This window comes from Hylobates moloch, unplaced genomic scaffold (genome assembly GCF_009828535.3).
Source record: "Hylobates moloch isolate HMO894 unplaced genomic scaffold, HMol_V3 SCAFFOLD_8, whole genome shotgun sequence".
In the NCBI taxonomy this organism is placed as follows: domain Eukaryota; kingdom Metazoa; phylum Chordata; class Mammalia; order Primates; family Hylobatidae; genus Hylobates; species Hylobates moloch.
The window spans coordinates 11,074,818-11,080,861 of record NW_026652283.1 but is presented as its reverse complement, the minus strand read 5'-3'; positions in this window follow the sequence as shown (position 1 = coordinate 11,080,861).

Sequence of the window (6,044 nt, the reverse complement as noted above, 5' to 3'; positions counted from 1 at the left end):
CACAGGCCGGGCGCGGTGGCTCACGCCTGTAATCCCAGCACTTTGGGAGGCGGAGGTGGGCAAATCACGAGGTCAAGAGATCGAGACCATCCTGGCTAACATGGTGAAACCCCGCCTCTACTAAAAATACAAAAAATTAGCCGGGCGTGGTGGAGGGCGCCTGTAGTTCCAGCTACTCCGGAGGCTGAGACAGGAGAGTAGTTTGAATCCAGGCGGCGGAGGTTGCAGTGAGCCGAGATCGCACCATTGTGCTCCAGCTTGGGCAACAGAGCCAGACTCCGTCTCAAAAAAAATAAATAAATAAATAATAACTAGCACTAACATGATGCTACAATTTTTACTGGTTACCAATTAAAATTTCTGAGAAAGGCTTTTAATAAAGTTTTCCAGACAAGTTATAGGTGAGGTAACAAAGAGTCCAGAAGTCCCCTGGGTCAGTTTGATACCTCTTTCCTCTGGACTTCGATTTGCTTATCTGCAAAACAGGAAATTTGGTCCCTTCCAAGTGTCACCAGCGTTTTTTAAAGATAAAAATGGAATTCAGATACGAACTTAATACAGTGAGCACTAGAGGGCAGTAGCTGGTTAATAAGTACAGCAATTAAGACAAATGCAGGAAATGACAGAAAAGGCTTTTCTTCTTCCTCCTCACCTCTTCCTTCCTCCTCACCTCCTTCCCCTCTGCTCTTCTGGTACCCCTCCCCCATTTCCCTGGTTTACACTAAGCTCATAAAGTACATTAAGAGGAAAGCTGGCCTATTGAAAATACTACTTTTCTTGTATTTTCCAACTTAACAGCTTGACACAAATCTCCAAGGGGTTTACATAAGCTTTAAGTAGGTTGAATAAATAAAACCTTGAGTCAATTTAACTTAACAAGTATTTATTGAATATCCACATGTAGGCCAGAATCAGATTAGTAACCAGGTGCCTTGGAATTTTAAAATTTCTCCTCTCTTTATTAATGGATTTAGTGAGTGGAAATCAGGCTTTCTGTGATGGTTTATAAAGGTATTTTCCTGGCTCTCTTGGAGTTCTCTGTCCACCTTGCTGCAGTCTTTGTTGGGATGGGGAGACCACATGGGAGCGGTCGAGATGAGTGATCTACGGACCCAAACTGTTAGTGGCTGTGAGGATGTAGGTTGTAGGGGGACATCTGGAGTACAAAGAGTGATCTTCTCACACAGCTCTCTCTACTTACTGCCCCTAGGACGGTGGGCGCAACTGTGGCAAGGGCAGTCAGGGTAGGGGAATCCCTTAGAGGAATTGAGCAGTGACTAGTCTGGTTAGCCTTTCCCACAAGGCCCATTGAGTTATGAGCCCCCTCCTTTGGTTTGTAGAAAGAGAAGGTAGCAGCCTAGAACAGGTGAGGAGATGAGGAAGGTCCTTCTGCTCAAACATCCTCTCTCCATATTTTACCAACACGATACTGACCTAGGTTAAAAAGCTACTCTTGGCCAGGCGCGGTGGCTCATACCTGTAATCCTAGCGCTTTGGGAGTCCAAGGTGGGTGGATCACCTGAGGTCAGGAGTTCAAGACCAGCCTGGACAGCATGGTGAAACCCCATCTCTACAAAAATACAAAAATTAGCCAGGCATGGTGGCAGGCCCCTCTAATCCCAGCTACTTGGGAGGCTGAGGTAGGATAATTGCTTGAGCCTGGGACGGGGAGGTTGCAGTGAGCTGAGATCGCTCCATTGCACCCCAGCCTAGGCGACAGAGCAAGACTCCATCTCAAAAAAAAAAGCTACTCGACAAAAATACAAAAATTAGCCAGGCACATAGTGGCTCACATCTGTAATCCCAGCCCTTTGGGAGACTGAGGTGGGAGGATCGCTTGAGCCCAGGAGGTCGAGGCTACAGTGAACCATGATCACGCCACTTCACTCCAGCCTGGGCGACAGAGCAAGAGCCCATCTCAAAAAAAAAAAAAGAGCGACTCTTATAAAACCTCAGGACTCCTGGATGAATACTGCTATGTGCCTGTTTCTCAATTACCCCTGGCCTGAGCGAGGCACCTTCGGAACTCTTTGGCTCCCAGACTGTGATGGGCACTACCGGTCACCTGCCCAGCAGCCAGCCCCAGTCCCACTTCTGCCTCATTTGTTACAGGTTGGAGATGCCAGGTTCAGGGATGGGCCTGTGACCCAAGTTTTAGCTGAAAGAAAACCTACTAGGGGCTTCTAGGAGAGATTTTCTTGCTTGGAAAGAGGAGGCTGCACAAGGAGAAAAGCCCTTTTTGCCCACATCCCCTTATTTCATGCTTGGGATGCTGACCATGTGAGGACTTGGTTGTTGGAGCTGTGGTGGCCTCCCTTCCATGATGAGGGGAGAAGGCGCTGCCACACTGAGCATGGCAGTGGGTACAGGAAGAGTCCAGTCTCTGGGATGCCTTGGTTAATTGACAGGACAAACCCTGGAACTGCCAACTTCCATCTTGTTCTGTAATAATAAATCTCTAATATTTGTACCACTTTTAGTCGAGTATTCTATGATTTATTACTTATTGATAGCAAACACTTAGAAAGTACTTACACTATGGGCTGGGCACGGTGGCTCACGCCTGTAATCCCAGCACTTTGGGAGGCCGAGGCGGGTGTATCACCTGAGGTCAGGAGTTCGAAACCAGCCTGGCCAACATGGCGAAGCCCCGTCTCTACTAAAAATACAAAAATTAGCTGGGCATGGTGGGGGCGGAGTTTGTAGTGAGCTGAGATTGCACCCCTGCACTCCAGCCTGAGCGACAGAGCAAGACTCCAAAAAAAAAAAAGTACTTACACTATGCGCCAGATTCACTTTTACATATACTAACTCATTTCAATTCTACAACAACCTTTTGAATAATTTTAATCCTTATTCTGTAGATAAGGAAACTGAGGCACAGCGAAGTTTAAGGGCCTTGCCGAAGGTCACTTGCCCAGATAGCCTGGCTCTGGAGTTGCCACTTTTTACATTCTTTTTTTTTTTTTTTTTTTTGAGATGGAGTCTCGCTGTTGCCCAGGCTGGAGTGCAGTGGTGTGATCTCGGATCACTGCAGGCTCCGCCCCCCAGGGTTCACGCCATTCTCCTGCCTCAGCCTCCGAGTAGCTGGGACTACAGGCACCCGCCACCACGCCCGGCTAATTTTTTGTATTTTTAGTAGAGACAGGGTTTCACTGTGTTAGCCAGGATGGTCTCGATCTCCTGACCTCGTGATCCGCCCGCCTCGGCCTCCCAAAGTGCTGTGATTACAGGCGTGAGACACCGCGCCCGGCCCCACTTTTTACATTTTTATAACTGGAATGATACACGGTATAACCAAAAAGAGGTTTGCAGTAGATTGGAAATGTTCTAGAAAGCTTTTTGTTGTTGTTTTTGTTGTTGTTGTTTGAGACAGTCTTGCTTTGTTACCCAGGCTGGAGTGTAGTGGCACAAACACAGCTTACTGCAGCCTCCAACTCTCAGGCTCAAGTAATCCTCCCACCTCAGCCCCCCAAGTAGCTGGGACTACAGGCATGTGCCACTACATCCAGCTAATTTTTGTATTTTTGTAGATACAGGGTTTTGCCATGTTGGCCAGGCTGGTCTCAAACCCCTGGACTCAAGCAATCTGCCCATTTCAGCCTTCTGAAGTGCTGGGATTACAGGCATGAGCCACCATGCCCAGGCCTAGATAGATTTTATTTTTATTTTTATTTTTTGAGACAGAGTCTCTCTGTTGCCCAGGCTGGAGTGCGGTAGTGGGACGATCTTGGCTCACTGCAGGCTCCGCCCCCCGGGGTTCACGCCATTCTCCTGCCTCAGCCTCCCGAGTAGCTGGGACTACAGGCACCCGCCACCTCGCCCGGCTAATTTTTTGTATTTTTAGTAGATACGGGGTTTCACTGTGTTAGCCAGGATGGTCTCGATCTCCTGACCTCGTGATCCGCCCGCCTCGGCCTTCCAAAGTGCTGGGATTACAGGCGTGAGCCACTGTGCCCGGCCGATAGCTTTTATTTTTATTTATTTATTTAGAGACAGAGTTTTGCTCTTGTTGCCGAGGCTGGAGTGCAATGGCGCGATCTTGGCTCACTGCAACCTCTGCCTCCTGGGTTCAAGCGATTCTCCTGCCTCAGCCTCCTTGAGTGGCTGGGATTATGGGTGTGCACTACCATGGCCAGCTAACTTTGTATTTTTAGTAGAGGAGATGGGGTTTCACCATGTTGGCCAGGCTGGTCTTGAACTCCAGACCTCAGGTGATCTGCCCACCTCAGCCTCCCAAAGTGTCGAGATTACAGGCGTGAGCCTGCCCCTAGATAGCTTTTTATTTTGGTTTTCAGACGGCGTCTTGCTCTGTCACCCAGGCTGGAGTGCAGTGGCACGATCTCAGCTCACTGCAACCTCCGCCTCCCAGGTTCAAGCAATTCTCCTACCTCAGACTCCCAAGTAGCTGGGATTACAGGCGCCCACCACCACACCCAGCTAATTTTTTAATTTTTTTGTAGAGATGGGATTTCACCATGTTGGCCAGGCTGGTCTTGAACTCCTGACCTCAAGTGATCCACCCGCCTCGGCCTCCCGAAGTGCTGGGATTACAGGTGTGAGCTATGGCGCCCGGCCTACATAGCTTTTAAATGATGTTGAGCTGAATATCTTCAGCCGAAAGCATGGAAATGAAGAGGTCAGTGGTCTCATTCTGGAGTGGGCTTCATCCACTTTCCCAGTTGCTGATCACCTGTGCTAAAGTTAAGAGTGACTCCTCAGGCCAGGCGCGGTGGCTCACGCCTGTAATCCCAGCACTTTGGGAGGCCGAGGCAGGCGGATCACGAGGTCAGGAGATCGAGACCATCCTGGCTAACACAGTGAAACCCCACTTCTACTAAAAATACAAAAAATTAGCTGGACGTGGTGGCAGGCACCTGTAGTCCCAGCTATTCGGGAGGCTGAGGCAGGAGAATGGCATGAACCCAGGAGGCAGAGCTTGCAGTGAGCCGAGATCGTGCCACTGTACTCCAGTCTGGCGACAGAGCAAGACTCCGTCTCAAAAAAAAAAAAAAAAAAAGAGTGACTCCTCAGGGACACGCCGGAGCAGAGAACCCATCCTGTTTCCGTGTCCTGTCATCTGTGTTAATAGTACCACCAGCCACCCAGTCTCTCCTGTGTTGAGCAACTTCAAAGTCATACTCTGTTTCTCCTGCTGCCTCAGCCTCCACAACAAATGTCTACCAAATATTACCTATTGTCTTTCAAAGATGCCTCCCAAAGTCAGCCATTCCCACTGCTGCCTCCTGTTTGGTCTCCCTAACTTGCTTCTGCTTGCTCTGCTCCCACATCACATATTCCCTCCTTATGACTTCAAGTTACATTAAAAGCACAACACACAGTACATGTAACTCCACACATAACACTCTGTGCTCCCGGTACCTCTGGGGATGATTACCAGTTGCATGTGGCAGGTGTACCAAGGCTCCCCATGCACTAGCCCCAACCTAACCACACTGCATCTACCTCTGTCCCGTGAAACCTGGGCTGTAGCTACACCACCCTTTTCAACATTTCTCAGTATTTCCAGACACTTTGACGAGCCATCCTCTTCCCTCTGCTTGTAAATTCCTTTCCCCCTTGTTCACTTGGCAAATTTCCGCTCATCCTTCAAGACCACGCTCACACGTCACCTCCACCAGAGTCTCCCCACACTCTCCCGGGAGACGTATCAATTCCTCCTGGGTTTCTGACACAGCTCGTGATTTATACCGTTTGTGAAACACTTCCATGGAATCATAATGTATCAGGTTATATATTACCCCGCTAGACTGGGATACATTAGACAGCAACATTTCTCTGATTCCATCATGCTTAACAGTGTGTCTGGCACATAGGCATTCAATAAGTGATCATGAGTGAATTTTATAACCAGTTCATTGAAGGTCATTTCTTTCAGCAATGGGCAGTAATGTGATTTGGCTGCATACAGAACAGCTTCTATATCATGCAGTGAAAGTGAACCCACTGACGTGCATTTTGTAGCAGAATGGGATAAAATCCAGGTGCACAGTAATTAAGTGTATACTCTAACTAAGACCATG